Raw genomic sequence first — 23851 nt, 5'->3', positions numbered from 1 at the left:
AGATCTGGCCCTCCGTTGGGGACTTGACATTATCCCCACTACCCAGAGGATCTCATTAGCGATGAGGTCGCACTCGACTGGGATAAAGGGGTATTGCATCGCCACGCTGGAAATACAGGGCGTAACGGTCACCCACTTCAAATTATTCATCCTTCCCCAATTGTGCGCCCCAGTGTTGCTGGGATTAGACTTCCAGTGTCAGTTCAGAACGGTGTCCCTACACTTTGGGGGACCCCACGCCCCCCTCTCGGTCTGCCATCGCCCCACCCCCGAAGCACCCGAGCAACCCGCCCCCGTGCCCCGGGGCCAATCCTGCTGCCTTTCCACACTCCGGATTGACCCGCCAGCACTCTTCGCAAACCTCACCCCTGGCTGGAAGCCTGTGGCCACCAAAAGTCGGCAATATAGTTACGAAAACAGGCAATTCATTAGGAGTGAGGTGCGTAGATTGCTGGATGAGGGCATCATTGAAACCAGTTCAAGCCCCTGGAGAGCCCAGGTGGTGGTTGTCAAGAACGGGGAAAAACTACGGATGGTGGTCGACTATAGGCAGACCATTAACCGCTTCACGCTCCTGGATGCGTACCCCCTGCCACGCATCACAGATGTGGTGAACCAGATCGCCCAATACCGCATTTTCTCCACCATTGACCTACGTTCGGCCTACCACCAGCTCCCGATCCGCTGCGAGGACCGACCATTCACGGCCTTTGAAGCGAATGGGCGGCTATATCAATTTCTCAGGGTACCATTCGGGGTCACGAATGGTGTCGCGGTCTTCCAGCGGGAAATGGACAGGATGGTGGACCAGAACGGGCTAACCGCTACCTTCCCGTATCTGGACAATATCACCATCTGCGGCCACGACATGCAGGACCACGACGCCAACCTAGACAAATTTCTTCAAACTGCTCGTCGGCTGAACCTGACTTACAATTTGGACAAGTGTGTCTTCCGGACCACACGACTCGCTATTCTAGGTTGCGTGGTGGAGAACGGGATTGTCATGCCAGATCCTGACCGCATGCGTCCCCTAATGGACTTACCCCCCCCCCCCCATATCCAGAAAGCTCTCAAACGCTGCCTGGGCCTTTTCTCGTATTACGCCCAATGGGTTCCACACTACGCCGACAAGGCGCGTCCTCTTATCAAGACCACCTCCTTTCCCCTCTCGACCAAAGCCACAGCTGCTTTCGATCGAATCAAATCCGACATCACTGCTGCGACGCTGCACGCGATCGATGAGTCTGTCCCTTTTCAAGTTGAGAGCGATGCATCTGACTTTGCCCTGGCAGCCACCTTGAACCAGGCCGGTTGGCCTGTAGCCTTCTTCTCCAGAACCCTCCAGGGTCCGGAGAGTAGACACTCCTCGATCGAGAAGGAGGCCCAGGCCATAGTTGAAGCGGTGCGTTGTTGGAAACATTACCTCGCTGGGAGGCGCTTTACACTGTTGACTGATCAACGCGCGGTCTCCTTCATGTTCAGCAACACCCAGCGTGGTAAGATAAAAAACGACAAAATCGCCAGATGGAGAATCGAACTCTCCACCTTTAACTATGACATCCTGTACCGGCCTGGTAAGCTCAACGACGCGCCTGACGTGCTCTCCAGGGGGACGTGCGCCAGCATACAGATGGACAGACTACAGAAACTCCATGAGGCGCTCTGTCATCCAGGGGTCACTAGGTTTGCCCACTTTGTCAAGGCGCGCAACCTACCCTACACAGTCGAGGAGATCCGCTCCATGACCCGAGCCTGTTCGGTGTGCGCTGAATGCCAGCCCCACTTCTTCTGTCCGGATAACTCCCACGTTATCAAAGCCACCTGCCCCTACGAGCGTCTTAGCGTAGACTTTAAGGGGCCCCTACTGTCGACCAACCGTAATACCTACATCCTTACGGCCATCGACGAGTACTCCCGCTTCCCGTTCGCTGTGCCCTGCCCAGACACCACTGCCACCTCAGTGATACAGGCCCTTCACAGTATTTTCGCCATTTTCGGATACCCCAATTCCATCCACAGTGACAGGGGGTCCTCATTCATGAGCGTGGAGCTGCAAGAGTACCTTCTGGAGTGTGGTATCGCTTCAAGCAGAACCACGAGCTATAACCCACGCGGTAACGGCCAGGTCGAGAGGGAGAATGCCACCATATGGAGAGCGGTTACACTGGCTCTCCGGTCTAAAGGTCTCACTGGCAGGAGGTTCTCACTAGTGCCTTACACTCCATCCGCTCCCTCCTATGTACTGCAACAAATGCCACCCCCCATGAAAGGATGTTCCTTTTCCCGAGGAAATCCGAATCAGGAACCACTCTACCGGCATGGCTCACTGTCCCTGGCCCCGTCCTTTTGCGACGCCACGTCTGGCACTCAAGAATGACCCCTTGGTCGACCGAGTGACTCTACTCCACGCGAACCCAAATTATGCCTACGTTGAGTTCCCAGACGGGCGGGAGGACACTGTTTCGGTGCGGGACCTAACTCAGCAAGCGGTAGACCCAGCAAACCCCCCAACCCAACCTTCCCCAACTCTTTATTCCCCAGGCCCCGTGCCGCAACAGAAGGACCAACAGCACCCCAACGACCCGGGCCACCCTGCCGACAACACGACTGGGGAATTGAGCGACGGAGCAGTCGCACCCGACGAGCCCGCTGGCGACACCATCCCTGCGACCCCAATCCCGGCACCACGGCGGTCACGCCGGATGGTCAGACCCCCTGACCGCTACAGTCCTTGACTTACCCCTTCCTTTCATTCTCTCCCTCGTTTTTTTTTGTTTATTTTTCCATGGTCAGTTCTCCAAGAAGGGGTGAATGTGATAGTACAGATCTATCACCAATGTACATAGTGTATATAGTTACTGTATCTAGACTGTGCTTACAGCGATTGGCTGAGAGCTAAGCCACGCCTATTGTCTGGGCCTTAAAGGGTTGTGTCCCTAGCCAGGTCAGATCATTCCGGACTGGTCGGCCACCTGTGAAGAGCTCCTGTCTTTTGCTAATAAAAGCCTTGGTTTGGATCAACAAGTCTTTGGTTCTTTCGACGAGCTCTACACTCCTCACGAAGTACAGCTGCTGGTGAGCCTTATTCATGGAGCACATTTAGACCTTTAGGCTGCAAATCTAAACCATTTTTAGTATACACCTTTTTATGTATGTCTGTCTTTATTATTAATCTGTTTCATTTCCAATACTTTTCCTGCCTTACAGTATCTCTCTGATCCCATGTTAGACCTGTCACCTCATCTTTACCATGGACATCCAATCACTATACAGCTCCATCCCAGATATTGAAGGCTTCAAAGCCCTTTGTTTCTTTCTTGACAACAGATCCAACCAATCCATCTCCTCCCACCGCTCTCTGGCACGGTATACTGAGAAATGAGGGTTTAACCTTTTGAGCAGCCACCGACCTCTGGCATGGTATACCGAGAAATGAGGGTTTAACCTTTTGAGCAGCCACCGCCCTCCGGCATGGTATACCGAGAAATGAGGGTTTAACCTTTTGAGCAGCCACCGCCCTCCGGCACCGTATACCGAGAAATGAGGTTTAACCTTTTGAGCAGCCACCGCCCTCCAGCACGGTATACCGAGAAATAAGGGTTTAACTTCTTCAGCACCCACCCCCCCACAGGCATAGTATAGCCAGTGTTATGGACCATAGACTGACCTTTTAGACTGTGGACTGTCATCATAAAGGATGGAATTCTGCTGGGAGCTCTGTGACTTGTGGTGCAGTTTGGTTGAGCTGTGCAGACTAGAGAATGGAATGTTCAGAATGGGAGTTAGAGTGGCAGTGACTAGCTGTATGAAAGGCACATGCCTCATAAGATAATGAAGGGTTAAAATGCACAATTTGAGAACCGAGGGAAGTTATCTAAGGAGGCCTTGAAAAATGATATATATAAAGCTTGTGCAACTCAACATCAGTCATTTCTTTCTCCAAAGTTCAATACGACATCCTTTTAATAGTCATTAATAAAGTTATGGTTAAAATTTAACCCTTTTGAATTGGGTCTTCTGTTGTTGCTGGTTTGAGGCATAACACCAGAGTTTAACTTCTTCGGCACCCACCACCCACAGGCATGGTATACTGTGTAACTATCAAGTATGTACACATGAACCTGATCTCCAGTGTCACTGCTGCTTTGGATCTGGGGCAGCCCCATTGGCTCAACCCTCTGGAGCTGCCTGTGGCTCACAGTCTGGAGTTCAGCAATGGTGACAAATAATGAACACATACACAGCAATAATAACAAATAACTACACACTGAGTGTGAATAAATCACTGCTAAATATTCTCAGCTCCCAATTGGGAATGTGAGGGTTTAAACGCATGGTAGCATCACACTAACAAACAGTAAATTAATTACAACTAACAAGTATGTCAAATGAACCTAGTCTCCAGTACTGCCCATGGCTCAGGATCCAAGATGGGTCCATTGCATTTGGCTCTCTGGAGCTACCCATGTGCTGCAGCCTGGAGTTCAGTGATTGGATTGAGGGGGTGGGGTGGGGTGGGGGGGGAGGAAAGGAAGAGAGAGAGAGAGAGAGAGAACACTGCACATGTTCAGCTTTTTCAATGCAAGACCCATCTATGTGACCTGTGAGGACTGATCGAACTTCAGCCTCCCCCATGGGCAGATCTAACTCTTGATTGGCAGATGAGGTGACTTCTGACTAGGATCCACCCAGATAGGTCAGATGACTCTCTGCAACCCATACTCCTATCAGGTTCCAGACAGAGAGGCCATGTTTTGTGAAGGTTGTGGCTTTTCCATGACAGCATTGCCCGTTACCTGGTTGGAAGGCACACCACCTGCCAATTAGGTTTGGCTCCACCCAATCTATTAGTGCACATCTGGCCATTGGCTCCTTTAAGTACCTTTGTACTTGGCTATTTAAATGGCCATTTGCTCCCTGTAGATTACCTGGGCTAGACTCCCAGTCCTCCAGTACTATAAAGGATGCCATGTGCGCTTGTCTCGCTCTCTTTTGCCACCTCAGAGGGACCACCCTGCTTCATTTCAGGCCGAGTACCATGGTACGGCGCTGGAGAAATTGTTTGGTAAGGTGCGGACTAGTAAAGGGTTGGGAGCATCTTAGTGTCCAAAGTAGCAGAGCTGTGCCTGCACTGAGTCAAGGGGTGGCAGGTACCTTATTGGTTCTTTTCCTTGATTGTATATAACTGCACTGTGTACTCTAGTTCATTGTTTTGTGTGTGCGTGTGTATACCTTATCCCTGTTGAGATCTTCCCATGTGCATCTTCAGTAAACAAAGTCATTTACTGTCAGACTGTATTCAGACTCCTTGCTTTTGGGATCCATCAAATCTATTCCCTCGCTCACAACAGGCCACATGATCCTCCACAATACACACTCCCCCAATCAATTCTCACTTTTCCTCTTGGCCTGTCCTGTTATCATATCCAATTAACACCTTTTGTCTGTTGGTCTGTATGCCTCCCCCTCCCATTCTTCTTTTCATCAATCTTTTAATACAGGTGCCAGTCTGCTTTTTACTCGTACATCTCAGGCCCAAACTATCAGTAATATATCTTTATCTCCTATGGACACTGCAAGACCTACTTGAGTTCCTCCAGCATTTCTATGTTTTTACTACAATCACAGCATCTGCAGACTTGTGTGTTTCATAGACTTGTCACAACCACTATTGTAGAGCTCCCTATTTTGTTTTATTGGCAGTACGCACTTTTACACTGCCGCTGAGAAGCAGAAAATTTCTGCTCCGCTGGCAGTGTAAAAATGCCCTGATGGAATTTATTTGCTAAATTCCATCTCGTAATTTTTCCACCAAGACCCCTATACATTTTTACAGAGCAGGCATTCCATAAGAAACTGAGCTAATGAATACGACATTCACCCTCTGACAAATGACCACCCTGGAGGTAAGTATGCAAATTGTTGACAGAATTTTTCCATTTTTCCTTTATTGTGTAAAAGTCCTAGGTGAGATGTTAATTGCCTTTGTCTCAAATGGGTTGGGCTACCTGTCAGTATTAGTTAGCTGGCAGCATTTGTCTTTAGCAGCTGGTTAAAATAAGACCATTTCAATTATCCAAACATCAGGAAGTTGTGATGGCTGATGAATTGGTTACCTGAAGCACAGGAGGTTTGATTTAACCACCTGGAAGGAATAAAGAATTTATCAGGTTCAGCAAAGATCTCACAGATCAGTATGCTGGAATGAATTAAGATTTCCTGACAGCTATCATAGAGTATTTTTTAACAGCTTAGCACTGGTTGAGTGCAACATGTTGCAAGGATTTTTTTTCTTCCTATTTTAACAACGGTAATTTATTATGAATGTGAAAAAAATTGTGTAATTAAAGTTAATAGAAGTGCATTTGAAATTGTGATTTTTTTTTACATCACACAAGCATTAGGTTGTGGATGTAAAACACTAGGTTTTATGTAGTTTTTTAATGGTGCAAAGAAATACTATAGTCTCTGAAACCTGGGAAAATTTAGCAGACATTGTGATCCTATTGTTCTTTTCTATTTCGAAATAACTTAAATTCACAAAAATATCTTTGGATTGAGTATGCTAGATTCTTCTGCATAACTTAAAATATAGAAACTTTAAAAGCCCATACTGTATATTATATTTCTGGAAGTTAGTTTCTATAATGTGGCTTATCCTTTAGTACTCTTCAAATCCAGATATTCTCTATTCCAATATGTATAGATTGTGAAGAAAGATATTAATAGGAATTACAAATGGTACTTAGACGATTATTCACTCTGCCACCATCAAGGATTACAACCTAGCTGCAAAAATGCTTAGTCCAGATAATCATATTGAATACATCTGTTTATGTTTTTAATCCTGTTTGCTGCCAATTTTCTTCTGATACTTAGAAGTTGCATGATTGTACAAGAAAATTGAGACACAATCAATGTGTTGGTAATACTGGTATGTAAGGTATGTGTCTGACTGCTTATATTGTTGGGGACTTGTATTTGCATTAACCAAGGGAACATGGTAGATTAAAATGAGAACATTGGCATGTCCTGTTATTATCTTCCTATGCACTATAACAAGATGGAAAGCTTTCAATTCTTTGTATCAGTCTTTACTACTTAAGGACAGTATAACCTATTGAGTTGCTGCTAATTGACTGTTGACAACTAATTTCAGGTACAGTAAATTAGTGCTCTAGTACATATTCACTCTACATTACCCAGCATGTTGGTAAAGGCAGTAAAAGAGGCTCCTTGCTTCTTAACCTGAAGCAGCCATCAGGTGATGAGATTTACAGGAGACTGTTACTGATTTGGGCCTCCAGTGAAATGCACAATTGGGGTGCACTGCATACAGCAAATATACCTCAGGAGAACCTGGTCCACATGGGATTTAAGCAGTGGTCCTTAAAGAAATGGCTGGAGGTAACACTATATGGTTAGGTTTACTTTTAAAATGCACATAAGACTGTGGAGTGAGGAGGTTATTATTATGAAGAATATTTAGCGATATTTCAGAATTTTATACTTGTCAACAGCAATTTTTAAAATGGGTAATTTTGAATTCATTGTACCCAGTATGCTCTGAGTATAGAAAGAAGTGGAAAACAAGCACTCCCACCAGAAATTCAATCTTTATATGTTGCAGTACAGCTAAACTTGTCAGTCTGAAAATACATTGTCTTGGGAAAGACTGGTATTTCAGATCGATCATCTCATATTTGCTGTAAAATTTAAGATTTAGAAAAAATACTTTTTAAAAATGTACTGATAGCTGGAAAAACAAAAATGGTACAGTTTTCAAGCAATTTTTATGCACAAAAATGACAGATAAATGTGTTCAATTATATAAATAACAAAATAATATTTTTATATTATCAGGTTTAAGGGAATTGAAGAGACAACTATATTTTTATGTGTTAATAGAATGATGTTGCAATTGGGCAAGGCTTTTTATTTTGTGTTGGTAAGTTTGCAGGTTAAATTTTGTTGGAGTGTGAATAGTATCTAACTGGTATACAATGTTTGCTTTATCATTCTGACTGCGAGAGATTAAGGCTTCAAGCTCTCAATTATTCAGAATCCAGTCTTTTTGGATGCCAGCTGATCCTTCATTTGTTCGAGGGATGTTCCTAAGAGGGAGAGAGTCTAGTACCTGAGATTGTTGCCTCAGGCTACAGGGGCTGCAGCTTATACATAAATATGTCCAATTCTGTTCATTGGGACAGACATTGGATAGGACGGACTTGGAAGGCTATGGATCAAATTCAGGCAAATGGGATCAGAATGCCAAGTTGGTCTCCATAGATGAGTTTGCCCCCAGGATCTATTCCATGCCACATGACATTCATGAACTTTTTTGAACATCACATTGAAAGTAATACTAAAAATGCTAAAGATAGTCTTAATTACTTGGAACAGGTGAAGGAATTAGTCAAATGTTGCCAATATATGGATCCAGTCTAAGGCTTTAAAAGGGAAAAAGAATTATTACATCATCATTATGGCAATGAACATAAAATCGCAAGGGTCCATATAGACAAGATTCTTTCTTGGTCAACAATAAAATCAGTGGGCACAAAAGCTTTATAAGCATATGCACTCTTTCTGAGAGGGTGTTGTAATGCCGTGGGAAGTAGTGTACATTTGCAAGAGCTAAATTTGCTTGCCAATCTGTTGATTATTATAGACAAATTGCCTTATAACATGAAAGCTGCAGAGTTTAAGATTCTTCCCAGATATTTCCCAGAAAGGATACCACTTTTGTGGATGAGTATATTAACACTGTACCAGTATTTGGAAATATTAAAGATGCCTCAATAGTTTTAAGTTATTGTCTTAACAGAAACCAAAGGGAAGTACCTTTGTTACTGCTGTGTCAGATACAAGATACAGGAAAGAACAAGGAAACAAAGGAAAAGGAAGATTAGACTGTTTAGGAAAGCTGTTTTTATTGCAAAAATGAGCATGCTTTAGAAAGATGTTCACAATTGGAGAAAAAGTCACATGATGAGAAATTAACATTTTTAAAGAAGGGAATATGTTTTGGCTGCTTGTGTAAAGGACGTATCAGCAAAGATTGTAATAAGTGACTCAGTTGTGATATATGCAGTTTAAAGCATCCCAAGTTACTATGTACTCAACAAAGTAGAGTTGAGAAGTAAGTCAAACAGTCTGAGTCCAAGGCTAAAGAGACAGTCAGAAAGTATGCTTCAGTTCAGACAAATAGCCTTACTGGGGCCGGTGACAAAGGTTTCTCAATAGTTCCTGTGCAGGTTAAGGCTAAAAAGGCGAGCTTCGTTCTGAAGACCTCTGCATTTCTTGATCCAGGAAGTACCACATAATTTTGCACTGTTGAATTAATTAATAAACCAGATCTTATTGAAGACAATGAATGATGAAAGGAGCGTTAAAACTAATATAGTTTCAGGTTTAGAGGTTGCTGGTTTGAATAGCAATGAATTTTGCTATCTTCCAAGTGTATATACTCAGAAGACTATGCCTGTGAATTGGGAGAATATTCCATATCAGGCTCATCTAAAAGATGTTTGATTACTTAAGATTGATGCCAAGATTGAGATGTTCATTGGTTAGATGTGCCAAAAGCTCTCGAACCTCTAGAAGTAATAAGGAGTCAAAATGACAGACCTTATGCTGTAAGAACATTGCTTGGATGGACAATTAATGGACCATTGGGAAAAATGAATAATGATCAAGAGACATTCAACATGAATGTCAACAGAATTTCAGATGTGAAACTTAATGATCTGTGGGAACAACAGTTTAAAATTGATTTTCATGAATGTCTCACAGATATTCAAGAACCTGCAAAGGAGGACACAGTTTCTGGATTTAGTTTCAAATTCTGTGAATCATGTTGATGGTCATTACTTTTGAAGAAAAGGGAAATTTGTATCCCAGGTAGTAAAATAATTTCAAAACAGCATATGCTGAATTTAAAGAAAAAAATTCAAGAGAAATTCATCCTTTCATTTGGAATATGCAAATGTCATGTTGGTCATGGTAGCCAAGGGTCATGTAGAAAAGATATCTGAAAATATCTTGGAACATAAAGATTTTTTTTTAATTAAAAAAAAAAAAATGGTATTTACCACATCATGGGGTTATACATCCACAAAAGAAGAAACTTTGCCTAGTATTTGATTGTGGAGCATCATTTCAAGGAGTTTCATTGAATTCTCAACTTCTTCAAGGTCCAGACTTAACCAGTACTTTAGTAGGCATGCTGATAAGAATTTTTTAAAGCGCTTATTGTAATTGCTGCAGATATTGAAGCGATTTTTCATGAAGTAAAAGTACCATCAGAAGACAGTGATTTTTTGTGATTCTTATGGTAATTACAGCAAAGATGTGATTGAATACAGAATGACAGTTCGTCTATTTGGAGCAACTTCGTCACCGAGTGGTGCAAATTTTGCTCTTGCTGAAGATAATGAAGAGCAATTTAGTTCTCGCGCTATAAACATCATCAGAAATAATATCTATGTTGATGATTGTCTTCAGTGGTTTCAGAAAAAGAAGCAATTAGATCTTTATCAAGAGTTAAAGGAGATCTGTAATCAAGGAGGTTTCTTCCTTACAAAATGGATTAGCAACAGTCGAGATGTGTCGGGTGTTACTCTTGAGACAAAGAGCAAAAGAGATAAAACATCTTGATTTAGATTGTGACATTCTACCTGCCCAAAGAATTCTAGGGGTGCAATGGTGTGTTCAGTTTGACGTTTTCAAATTCAAGATTGTTTTGAAAGAATGGCCTTTAACAAGAAGAGGTATTCTTTTGATTGTACATTCAATATACAATCCTTTGGGAATATTGGCACCAGTAGTATTAATAGCCAAGAAAATTCAGCAAGAAAATTGTGCAGAAGAAAATTTGGATGGGATGAAACTATACCAGAATCCATCGCACAAGATTGGATAAATTGGATTGAGTCTTAAAATGTTAGAAAATTTTGAAGTCAATAGATGTTTTAACTAACAGACTTCGGAATTGCCACATTTGCTCAGTTACACCACTTTGATGATGCAAGTGAAGATGGTTTTGGTCCCGTCAGTTATTTAGTTATTGAGTACATTGTGAATTTGTAAGGGGAAAAGCTGAAGTGGCTCCATTAAAACCAGTCACCATACCTCGAATGGAACTGACTACTGCTACTATGGTGAGCAGAAGAAATTACAGATGGAGTTAGCAGACTATTTTGGACTGATAATACATCAGTGCTTAAATACATTAATAACAAAACCACAAGGTTTTGTACTTTTGTGACTAACAGGACTAAATAAATTGAAAAGGTTTTGCATGATAATCAATGGAGATATGTTAAAACAGTGGATAATCCAGATGATATAGCTTCACGAGGGTCAAAAGTTCAATCTTTTCTGAAAAGAGCCAACACGTGGGAGTCCAGCCCTCAATTCCTTTTGCGATCTCAAAATCCAGAAGAGTTGACAGAAATTTCAATGGAGGATCCTGAAATCCAAAACACTAATGTAAATACTGTTCATGGTTTCGTTTGGAAAAAGGCTGTAGCATGGATTCTTGGGTTAAAAACTATGCTTTTAAATCATATCAAAAAAGTGAATCTGAAGACTCAAAAGAGACGTCACCTAACAGCTGATAAGGTGGCGAATGCTGAATTAGAGATAATTCATTTTTGTCAGAAAAAGGCATTTGATGAGATATTAAAATTGAAGAAGAATCTGAATGTTTCAAAAACAAGTCTGGTTTACAAGCTAAATCCTATTCTTGTAAATGATGTATTGAGCGTAGGAGGAAGATTGGAAAAAGCAATAATGCCAGAAGAAGTGAAACATCCAATTATATTAGATAAGGAATTTACTATTTCTGATTTGATTGTTCGACATGTACATAAGAAAACAGGTCATGGTGGTTGTAATTACATGTAATCAGAACTGCACTAGAAATGTTGCATATTTGGTGCTTCAACATTGATTAAAAGAATTGTATCAAAATGTGTTAATTGTTGATATGCAAATGATAAACCTGGACAACAACAAATGGCAGATTTGCCACAGGACAGAGTTTCACGTCATGAACCCTCATTAGCAGATTTATTTTGGAAAAGATGGAATAAAGAATATCTTTCATTATTACATGAATAACAGAAATGGTCTAAAGCTAAACACTATTTTGTATGTGGAGCTATTGTAATTATCATGGACAATTCTTCACCAAGAAATTCTTGGTTGCTTGGGAAAATTGTGAATACAGTTCCAAACAAGAAAGGTATCATTTGGCAAGAGTGGATTAAAACCAAGACTGGTTACTTATGACTAAAATCTGTCTTTTACAGGAAGCTGAAAGTTTTGATTTCTAATCTTATACTTACTATATTTACTTTTTGCATCTGTAATAATAATTATTACATAGTAGCCATTAATGTCTATTATAATAATTAGGGGGCAGAATGTAAAGGTTAAAACCTTGTGTTTTTAATTCTTAGTTAATTTTGTGCCTGTCTCTTTCAGAGAGCTATTGTTTGTTGTATTACCATAGTGACTATGATGTAATATGTCATAATATCCACCCAGGCTAATGGCTTGCCCTTTCATTCTATAAGATGTGAAGGAAGTGTGAGCACAAGAAATATTTATTTGAATTGTGTATCTCTTGAAAAGCTTTTGTATCTTTTAAAATACTTTTAAGATCTCCACATATCTTTTAATCATTATACAGTAAATATTATGCTATTTATTGTTATGAAAGCCTTAATGCGAAGCAATGCAAAATGTTTATCAGTTTTATCAATGAATTAAAACTACATAAAGTAACAGCCAAAGAGTTTGATTTGTTGGATGAAAGAGATTGAAATTTGGGATATTGCAGCTCACGTTTTGGAAGATGGTACATTGAAATTAGGATATATTAGAAAAAGGAATGTGTCGTCTATAGTGCAGACTGTCCTGGTTGAGAGTGATGGAGACTAGGGTCAGGTTGCTACACATCTCCGTAGTAGAAGGTGGCAGTCTCCAAGATGGCAGCCCCTGGTCTGCATGTGGTGCTGCCAGATGTGGAAGATGATGGCATCTGTGGCCCACACACGGTGCAGCTGGGTCCTGAAGGTGGTGTCCAAGATGGCGGCCCCCACAGATTGCACGTGGCGCTGCCAGCCCCGGGTGATAGCATTGCTGCGGAAGACTGCCCCCACGATCTGCACGCAATGTTGCTAAGAATGGGTTTGGACTTGCACATTTTGGCATTGTGGCCCTTCTTTCTGTAGCTTGAACAAATTGAATCCTTCGCTGGGCAACCTTTCCTCTGATGCTTGCCCAGCCATAGAAGTAGTACTCTGGGGGTTCCCAGAACACCGCAGCTGTGGTTGGGTCATTACCAGAGCCAGTCGAGAACATTGGGAGGGTTTCGCGGAACTCTGCTGCTGTAGTCTGGTTGTTAGTGGAGCAGAGGGGTGGTGGTGTGTCCCAGGATAGCTGCACAAGGTCAGTCAAGTAGGCCTCCATGTTCTGGAGAACCACCTCCAGTGTACCTGCCAGCTTGATTGCTCTCTGCAGGTTGAGTTCCCCTTGCTCCAAAAGTCTCTGTTAAATGTAATTCGACCTGATCCCCATGACGTAGGCATCGTAGATCAGGTCCTCTTATATACTCAACAGCGGATACGGCTTTGTATTCACAGGCCCTGCCAAGTGTTCGCAGGGCTCGGAGATATTCAGTGTTTGACTCACCAGGTTGTTGCTTTCTGGTCATTAGAAGGCTAGCATAGACAATGTAGATCTTGCACAGGTATTGCATTTGAGGGTGTCCATGGCCTCCTGGTACGTTGTGGCATCCCTGATCATAGAGTACACCAGGTTGCCAACCCGGGAGTGCAGTACTTGCAGTTTGTCGGTCTCTGATTGCATAATGGTAGAGGAGGTCTGCAGGAATGCTTCAAAAACGTGCAGCCAGTTTTCAAAGCTGGTAGATGTCTCCGGTGATTGAGGGTCGATTTCCAGTTTTTCTGGTTTAAGGATTTTCTCCATTGTAGAAAACTTTGTGAATTAAATTGATGCACCATTAATCACTCAGGAGACTATTGCGGAGAAACCAATAAGTTTTAATTCACGAGAATATATCTTTGCTGTCCTGCACAGCCCCCTTTATTCAGGAGCCTGTGGGGAGGGGCCACAGGTACAACCGGTCAATAGGCATGCTTGACAAGATAGTTATACATTACAGAGCCCACCTCATTGACAAAAGACAAAGGAGGAAAAACCCAACACCCAACCAACCAATTTTCCCTTGCAACCGCTGCAACCGTGCCTGCCTGTCCCACATCGCACTTGTCAGTCACCAACGAGCCTGCAGCAGACGTGGACATACCCCTCCATAAATCTTTGGCCGCGAAGCCAAGCCAAAGAAGAAGGAGAAAGAGTTTACCACCACTTGCAATGGATTTAATTTTTTCCCCTTAAATGCCGTGAACCTCACCCCTATCTATCAATATTGCCTTGCTCAAGATTGACACATTCTTTCATAAATTGTCTCAACTCCTTGCATGGGTGCACATATTTTTAGCCTTGATTTATTCTTCAGTTTTTAAGGTCATTCCTGAATTTGTTGTTTACTTTTGGAAAAAGGGTTAGACCAATCATGATTTCTTGAAGTTTAACTGGGTTACCACTTAAATAATCTAAGGCAGTATTGAGAAGCAATACCAGAAATATATCTAAATTAACGAAAAAAGTTCCTGCATTTTTTCAAATTAAAAATACACATTGTGAAATTAAGTGATATGATGAAGTTTTTTTGTTTTTATCAGGAGTAAAGTGATATGTGAGTGGAATGAAAAAGGTTGAGAACAACTGTTGTAATTCATATTGTAAGTAGAGATAATCAAGCAACGGCCTTGGGAGATCCAAACAAAACACGCCCAGTAACAACCATCATCACACCTAATTAGTCCAATTGTGAAAGTAAGCCATAAATGGACTCCAGATTTTATCAAAGGAAATCTTGATTTTAGTGACATTATACCTAATTTTCTCCAAATTTAAGAAGGACATAATGTCTAATGGTCAGTTATTTAGTTATTGAGTACATTGTGAATTTGTAAGGGGAAAAGCTGGAGTGGCTCCATTAATATTGCTGCTCTTGCTAGTAAAGTGGAGAATGCTAAAACCTGTCTTTAGCTGCTTTCAGGTGCATTCTTCACCAAAAATGCGCCTGCAGAAGCGGATGCGGAGCTTTGGAATCGTCGCTCAGGTGGCAGCCCTGAAAGCGCTGCGCTGTCCACCTGAAAGGGACAGCTGCACTGGAGGCGCCTCGGAGTGCACTCTGGCTCCTGCCCACTGTAGCTTTCAAGCAGCTGCATTCAGGTGCCTGGGGGACTTCGGTGCTCCGGCGTTAGAAAGTGCGCCTTGGAGGCGCCTCCTGCTCTTTCAGGTGGGTACGCCAAGAGCCACATAGAGATAGAATATCTGCTTTACATCGGGGTATTCTGGCCACCTGATGAAGACTTAGGCCTGAAACATTGGTTACTCTTTGCTTCCTTTAGATGCTGTGTGATCTGTTAAGTTTCTCCAGCTCTTTTGTGTAATGTACAGCATCTGCAGATTTTCCTGCTTAACTATATTCTAAATTTAGTTTGGATTTAATGTGCTCAAAAAGCCAACTGCAAAAAAAAGGGAACTTCCAATTTGGCTGAAATCTAAGTTTGAAGAATGAAGGATTAGCAAATGAAATATCTCCAGACTTTCTGAGGTGTGCTGGTAAGGCAAGACTGTCACAAGAGAACACAAGGACAGGGATTCCCAGGAAAACGCCATTCTTGTGCCCATGCAATGCTCCAGATTAACATGCAACAAATTTGTTATCCTATGCACTCCACGAGTGATTCATGCCTGCAAGTACCTGACAAAATTGTTTTAATGATACCTACAAAATGGAAATAGCCATTTTCGCATTTTATGTTTGTCTCTGGAAAAGCCAAATATTGCAATTACTGGATATAGATCCAAATTAATCCCAAAAATGGTCAAAAAAGTTCTTTTGTAAAAAAAAAAAAAAAAAAATCAGTCCAATAATTTTGCAATTTATGACATGACCAAAACAAAGAGGCATAGTAAATTTTAAATTTATCACAGAGTGAGTTAATATCTGGATAAATTTGAGCAAGTTTAACTTGGGAAAAACGTATTTGATGCACCATTAAATTTAATAATGATACATAGACTTAAGATTTGGAGTTAAGGTGGAAATTTTTTTTGGAACTACAGGATCAAGACCTATCTAATGACTATTTCAACTTGCTATTTTAGAAGCAGATTTTCAATAATGGAATCTTTCAGAAATTTAAAGTTTTAAAGATCTTTTTATACAACAACATTTCATATCTCTACAACAATTGATGATCAAATTTAATCTATCAAATTGACACTTTTTTTAGGTATTATTAAATTCGACATTTTGTTTGTTCCAAGGTTTAACATTTCCAATTCTTTCAGATCCAAATTTTATTGATGAACAATTTGAATTACAATTCACTCATAAAGGTATAATATCTACCCTATATTATAATTTATTTAATATGAAAACTATTCTGCTAGTTGGGATTAAAATTGAATGGGAGAATGAGCTCAATATCTCTTTTTCAAACGAAGATTGGACGTCAATTTTGGGCTTGATTTACAACTCCTTGTGGGCTAGGCACAGTCTGATTCAGTTCAAAGCGGTGCATCGAATATATTTTTCCAAAAGTGTTGAAATTTGCAGTAGTACTTCCTGGTTGCATAAAGTAGCTAATTATGATAGAACTTCAAGAAACCACTTTTATTACTCAAGGATTTTGATAACTAAACATTTTTCTGGACAAATATGGCATTGAATGTATTTGTTATTTTTGATGACCAATGTTTGCCCCAATCAGACAACATTAATATTTCTTGACGATCTGCAACAGTTAGAGTAGCAGTTATCACAATGCTATTACAGTGCCAGTGAACCAGGTTCAAATCCGATGCTGTCTGTATGGAGACGGTATGTTCTCCCTGCGTGGATTTTCCCCGGGTGCTCTGGTTTCCTCCCATGTTCCAAAATGTACAGGGTTGTAGGTTAATTGGGTGTAATTGGGTGGCACAGGTCTCAATGACTGGTATTAACTTCAACTGTGCTGTAAATAAAAATATATTTGTTGGAAAATGAAACCCATAAAATGAAAGAAACAATGATAGAAAATTAGCCAAGTGTCAGAAAACAGGAAGAGGTGCAATGTAGGAATTTCAACACAAAAATTTGACTCCAAACACGATCTGCTGGAAGAACTCATCAGATCAAAGGAACATCATTAGGAGATTAGACCTGAGGAAAGTTAGCAAAGAAGCAGTGTAAAGAGGACATGGTGGGGTGGGTGTGGCATGAGCAAACCAGGCAGAGGTGGAATAGATGGAGAGAGGCATCTCGTCTTTTTTTCCCTATGATTTTCATAATTTCTCTTTATCAGATTTTAGCACTGGCAGTATGTCTTCTGATCACCCACTACCCCCTGTACGATTCCTCTTCCTCCACCTGACCAGTTTTTTTTTAAGAGATTTAAATTTTAAAATGTAGACATACAACACAATAACAGGCCTTTCCAGAAAAAGAGCCTGTGTCGCCAAAATACACCAATTAACCTACAAACCCGGCACATTTTTTGAACGGTGGGGAAGTAGGGTAACTGGAACACCTGTGGGAAAACCTATATGGACACGAGGAGAACGTACAAACTCCTGGAGATTCGAACCTGGGTTGCGCTGCTGTAATAGTGTTGTCTAACTCTGCTGCTTTTCTTATTTCTCTTGTCTCTCTCTATCTGGCATCTGCCACTCCTCAGCTTCTGCATGGTTAACCAACGGAGCTTCATTTGGAAGATAGGTCAAGGCATCAGGTTGCAGAAGAGTTGAGACAGTATAGAAGTGAGCCGTCAGTATGTATTGGCTGACAAAGATCATGAAGGAAGGGAAGAGGGTGATAGTTGTGCATAATGAATAGAGTCAGAAATCAGGGCTGGGTATGCAAACCACTGGTCAAGAGTGGGGGTCAGGAACTCAGGATTCTGATGGGGGTTGCAAGCTTCAGAGAGTACTGGTTAAAGCAGGGCATATTACTTAGAGGACTTGATTGAGATAGGTTCCTGGCACTAGTGACAGGTTTAACAGGTGGTAGATTTCCTGAGCCACTTCAAACATGGGCGAAATGACATCATGATAGGAGGTCTGCAAAGCCTCCCCAAATGAGTGAAACTTTTCCTCAAACAATAAGTTTATCCTCATGGATACATACAAGACAGTTGCAGTCTTGTTAGTGAGTGCAGGGACTTCAACCAGACTCAACAAATTCCATGCTCTGATTAGAATCTTGCCTACATGTAAACTGATCATGAAGAAACATCAATGAAAATGTCAGTAAAAAAAACACAATACTGGAAAAACTCAGCAGGTGAAATGGTGTACCTTATTTAGCAAAGATAAGGACACATAACCAATGTTTTGGGCTTGAGTGCTTCATCAAGGAATGAGCAAAATGTAGGCAACTGTCTTAATAAAATGGTAGAGCACAGGCAAAAGTGGGATTATGGAGATTGGGCAGAAGAAAACAGAAGGAGGGGGATGGGACTGTGAATAGAGAGGGAGGGGGGTTGGAGAGCTGGAGGAAAGGAGACAGAGGGATTGGGTCATACCTTGTTGAAGGGCTCAAGTCTGATGTTTTGCCACATAAAGTACACTGCCTGACCTGCTGAGTTTCTCCAGCATTGTTTTTACTTCAGTCATGGTGCCTGCAGACTTTTGTGTTTTGCTCATTAAAATGTCATTCTGTGAACAATGGATGAGAGTGGGTCAGTGATTTTCAGGTCATAATTTCTGGATAACTGGGCTGATGTTATCAAATGTTTGCTTTTTTTTGGTAATTCTTTATTTATCGCACTATGAACCATATCAACCAATATATTTACAGATGCATCTCTTTAAATATTCACAGACATTTTCTCTTTTCTTCCCCCATCTCTCCCTTCCCCCTTCCCACCCCCCTCCAAAAACAGTAAATATTGAACATATAAAATACAATAAAACAATAACTTTATACAAAATGAATACAAACAAAAACGACGTATCATCTACTTATACATATTAAATCTGATTGTGTTTATCTTCTGATCATTTTAGGTGGTGGTGATCAGAGGTCTGCTCTTTCTATTATGTTCCATATATGGTTCTCAGGTTTTTTTCAAATATTGTAACTTCCTCTTTTAAATTGTTGTGATTTTTTTTTCCCAATGGGATACACTTAAACTTGGTTATATATTCCATTAATATTTATAGTCATATAGTCCAACGTGGCCATCATATATCTTTATTTTCACTTCTTTTCTGCTTCTTCACCTCCTCCATCCCCTTTTTTCCATTACTATTTTTAAAGTTTTTAATCTCAATATATGACAATGCACTTAAGACATGAAATACCCCAACAATCCCCACAAGCAATAACCCTTTAACCCCAAATGAACCTCCCCTCCTTGGATTGCTCCTTGTCCCTTGACGGCAACCACAACTCCCCTTTCCATTCGGTTTGCAAACTTACTCGCAAGCATCAACTGATTTTGCAGTGACCATTATTCTCCCCCCTAGCCCCCTCCGAGAACAATATTTTCCTATACATATAACAAAGCTCTCTCTCTTTTTTCCGCTTCTTCCCCTTCTCTTATCCATCTTTAAATCTTTATACAGCAAATTCTTGGCCTTTCTTTGGGTCCATTTATTCCCCAGGAATAAATACTTTGAATACTGCTGGATGTCTTAATATAAAGTTATAACCTTTCTTCCATAAGATTGTTTTCGCTGTGTTGAATTCCTTCCTCTTCTTTAAAAGTTCGAAGCTTGCATCTGGGTAAAAAAATATTTGTTGTCCCTTATATTCCAATGGCTTATTGTCTTCTCTAACCTTCTCTCTTGCCTGCTCCAGTATGTTCTCTCTTGTCGTATATCTTAGAAGTTTTACCAATATGGATCTCGGTTTTTGATGTGGTGGCGGTTTTGGTACGAGTGCTCTATGCGCCCTTTCGATTTCTATTTCTTCATGTGAATCTCTTACACCTTTGGGATGCATTCTTTTATAAATTCCTTCATATCTGACCCTTCTTTGTCTTCTTTCAGGCCCACTATTTTTATGTTGTTTCACCTACTGTAGTTTTCCAATATGTTAATTTTTTGTGACAATAAATCTTGTCTTTCATTTTTTTTTCGCTCTCTTCCAACTTCCCTCTAATAATTTATCGCCATTTCTACAGCAGCTTTTTGTTCCTCCACATTTTCTACTCTTTTCCCTATTTCAGCCATGACCAACTCTAAGCTTTGCATTGTGTCTTCAGCTCTTTTCATTTTTCTTTTGATTGAACTAAATTCTAATGATAGCCATTTTTTTAATGACCTCATTTGTTCTTCAAAAAAGGCTTTATCTAAATTTTGTCCTTCTATTTTACCTTCTTCTTTCTTTTGAAATTTTTGGTCGTCTTCTGTGTCTGTATCTATGTCTGTGTCATTGTCTTTTCTGTATCTGTGTCTTCATCCTTCTCTGGCGAGCTGCTTCTGTATCCTTGCTGGGCCTCCAGCTGCTGTGCCTCCTGCTGTTGGGCCTCCCACTGCAGGCCGACCCGCTGCTGGGCCCCCCGCCACTCATCCTCTTCCTGCCCTTCATTCTCTTTCTCACTACTCTTCTTCTTTCTTGTTTGCTTCCCCCAGCCAAATGCCCCGATACTGGGCATCTCTCAGCTGGCCGCTCCTCAGCTGAGTCCCCCTCCCGCTGGCGTTAACCTTTTTTACTTGCACACTGTGCATGAGCAACTCTTCGCCTGTGCAGTTGTACACCTCTTCTTGGCTCTGAGAGCCATTTTTGAAGTCCGCCGATCAGGAGGACACCGTTCCTTTTGGATCTCACCAACATTGGAGATCGGCTGCTCCTCTCCACGTTGGCTCTCTGCTCCGACGTGCAGGTAAAGCCTTCTTCCTTCTTCTCCAGTGATTTTCCTTCTTCCCTTTTCTCTATTCTTACTTTTTCTCTTTTGGTTGCCATCTTCTGACTCTTCTCTGTAACTTTATCTTTCTCTTCCTGTATTTTATGTTTATTGAGCTTTTTTTAAAACTTTTTTCTTTGGAGAGGGCTGGTTCCACTCGACCAGCCACTACTCCATCACGTGACTCCTCTCATCAAATGTTGGCTTCATGCCATCTTGTGTCACATGTCCCATTGTACCTCCCTATCCTTTAGGTAGACTCTGTACCTTTTTTTTCCATTTTCCTTATTATGGCCCAATCCGTTTGAATCTATTTCTCTTCCTGAAATTTCTGCCCCATTCTCTAATATTTTTAATATAATTATCATTGCTTTGTTTTATTGGCTATCTTTGTCTGGATTTTCCATCATTTATCTTTTACCTTTCTAAATATGCTCTCATTACAACGTATCTCATCTGTTCATATTTCAGCATTTTTAAAAATTTCTCTGGACATTTGATGCTTGTTCAAATTCTGATATTTCATTGTTTCTGCATTTCGTGTGTAATTTATTGTAATTAGGCATGTTCAGTAGTTCATTTCTTGTGAATTTTCTGTTTTGGTTGTCTTACAATTAAGACAGTAATCGTGAATTTTCTGTTTTCTTGAGTTTGTTTTAGCTATCTCACAATTGGGAGAGTAATTTTGAACAGATGGGTGGAAGAGAAAACTGACACCATTAGCTTTGGCCTTGTACACTTGTGGTCTGGCATAAAATCCAATACTCAATCACAAAGACTCAAGATTCATTTATTATCATGTAATAGTACTGAACAAGTAATATTACACAACATTGCCTTCTGCCTGCAGTAAGGCAGACAAAGAGTTGGCATTGGTGTTGCCTGGCACCCCTTTACAGTAAGAGAAAGGGAAGCAGGCAAGTGAGTGAGTGTCTATGGACTTGCCTCCAGTGCCCCAGCAATCTCTGCCAGCCACACAGACTCTTCTTTGATCCACCAGCAACCTGAGCTCCAGATCTAAACCTCGAATGATTAGGATCTTCAATGCTTGAGGCCCTTCAGGAGCCCTTCTTGCCCTTAGCACCCTCTCGAATCCTAGGTCTGATATCTGGTTCCCATAAACCAGTCTCCAGCGGCCTGTGCGTGTCTCCCAACTGCAAGTCACCATACCCTGTGTGGGTCCCTCAGCCAATGATCTCCTTGCTGGTCTGCTGCTGTAGAGTTGACTCCTCTGCTTCTCCTTCTCAATGGGGAGAGGGGATGTCCTCCCCTTTTCTGGTGCCCTGTGTCTGCTCCTACTCCAGAGTGTGCAACTCCTTGCTGCTGAGCAGAGGCATTGTCACCTTGGGCACAGTCCCCACAGTTGCAGAATTTTAAAATAATACATCGTCGGCTTCTTTTAACAGGCTATTTAAAGCCTGTACGGAGCTGTCGGCATTACGACCGGGTGGTTGAACCCTTTGTAGCGGTGCTGTGTCTCTGCTCTCCCAGGTCTGCACCAGTGACTGCACTGCTGTAATAGCAGCACCAGTATTTTTTTTTAAATTCTCATTTTGGCAATGCACATTGATCCTGTTGCTTTGTAGAGTTGGCAGCAAAATAATTGCAACAGAGAGACCTGGCTTTGAATCACCTTACAATCAAATTTGATTCTTGGTGAACGTGCTTTGATTCAGGATGTTCAAATGGGCACTGATAAAATAGTTCAGCCCACAATATTCCCCTAACTACAAAACTGTCGTAGTTTTGTTGAGTATAGCTTTTTACTCTAGGAAATGTTCACCTCTGATCTCAGCTCCATGTGTAGATAATTGCTAGAACTTACAAAAATTAAGTTGCACCATATTGGATCAGAGAGAAACCTCTTCATCCAAAACAATCTACTATCCTGCTTCTACTTTTTATACTAAAAGTATTGGTTGACTCTAAATGGACTGTTGCAGAAAATACATGATCGTTATTCAGGAATTGATGCAAAGAATTGTCTATTTGTTTTAATTGAAGGAAGTTAACGAATAGTAAAAGAAAAAGTATGGTTGATTTTTTTCACAATGAGATGAATTCCATAAACATTATGAATGTTCTTTGATCAAAAATGGAATTGTACATCTCTTCTCAGATAGTTGTGAATCTTTTGGAGTCTCTGCAGTAAAGTGCTATAGATGTCGGGTCACTGAATATATTCAAAAGCAAGATTTAAAAAAAATTCTTGGAATAGGGAGGTGTCAAAAATGTAGCGATTGGGTCGTAAGTAGACAGGGTCCAGTGGAAAAGGAACATTTCTTTTCCACTGGACCCTGTCCCAGTAAATTCTTGGGACAAGGTGCCAGTGGAAAAGGGGCTACTGAAAGATGGAATGGGACCCAAGGGATCATTTCTAAAATGCCTGAATGATGTAATTCTGTTGATTGGCAATTGGCATAGTGACACAATAATTTTCTATTTGTACAATCTTTCATTTGAAAAATATTATCCTTCATGTTGGGTAATAATTTGCTAGGAATATAAATTTACTTTTATATGTAATTTCTTTACCACCTCTGCACCCGAGATAGCAGATCAAGAAACACCTATACAAAGGTTTGCCATTCCTGTGCACTAGCACCTCCAAATACCAAGGAATGTAAGTCATCTCTCAAGCATACATCTTTTTGAAAGATGTATTTTCTCTAACCCATTGTAAATTTTGCTAAAATGCAATCATTTGACTTAACTTGCAGTCTCAACACAGTAGAAAGACAAGAGCAGCTATGACAGAGTATATAGAAATGTTTGGGAGATAAATTGGGGAAGGTTTGTTCGAGCAGGTCACACACACACAAACACTTTAAAACACAGAATTT

General features: G+C 41.1%; 1 protein-coding gene across 2 annotated transcripts in view; it reads right to left on the bottom strand.

Moving 5' to 3' along the window:
* The window catches only part of LOC138739338 (coiled-coil domain-containing protein 138-like), a 274654-nt gene that overhangs the window by 157002 nt on the left and 93801 nt on the right, over window positions 1–23851 (bottom strand). The window contains exon 16 of one of the 2 annotated variants that reach the window (XR_011342183.1): window positions 3671–3757. The exons of the other annotated variant lie outside the window; for it this stretch is intronic. The gene's annotated coding sequence lies outside the window, so the exon portion shown is untranslated. Of the gene's footprint in view, window positions 1–3670; window positions 3758–23851 lie in introns of those variants that run through there. 2 annotated transcript variants of the gene reach the window in all.

The sequence above is a fragment of the Narcine bancroftii genome, chromosome 7 (genome assembly GCF_036971445.1).
Source record: "Narcine bancroftii isolate sNarBan1 chromosome 7, sNarBan1.hap1, whole genome shotgun sequence".
Classification (NCBI taxonomy): domain Eukaryota; kingdom Metazoa; phylum Chordata; class Chondrichthyes; order Torpediniformes; family Narcinidae; genus Narcine; species Narcine bancroftii.
This window is presented reverse-complemented; position numbering and strand designations above follow the sequence as displayed.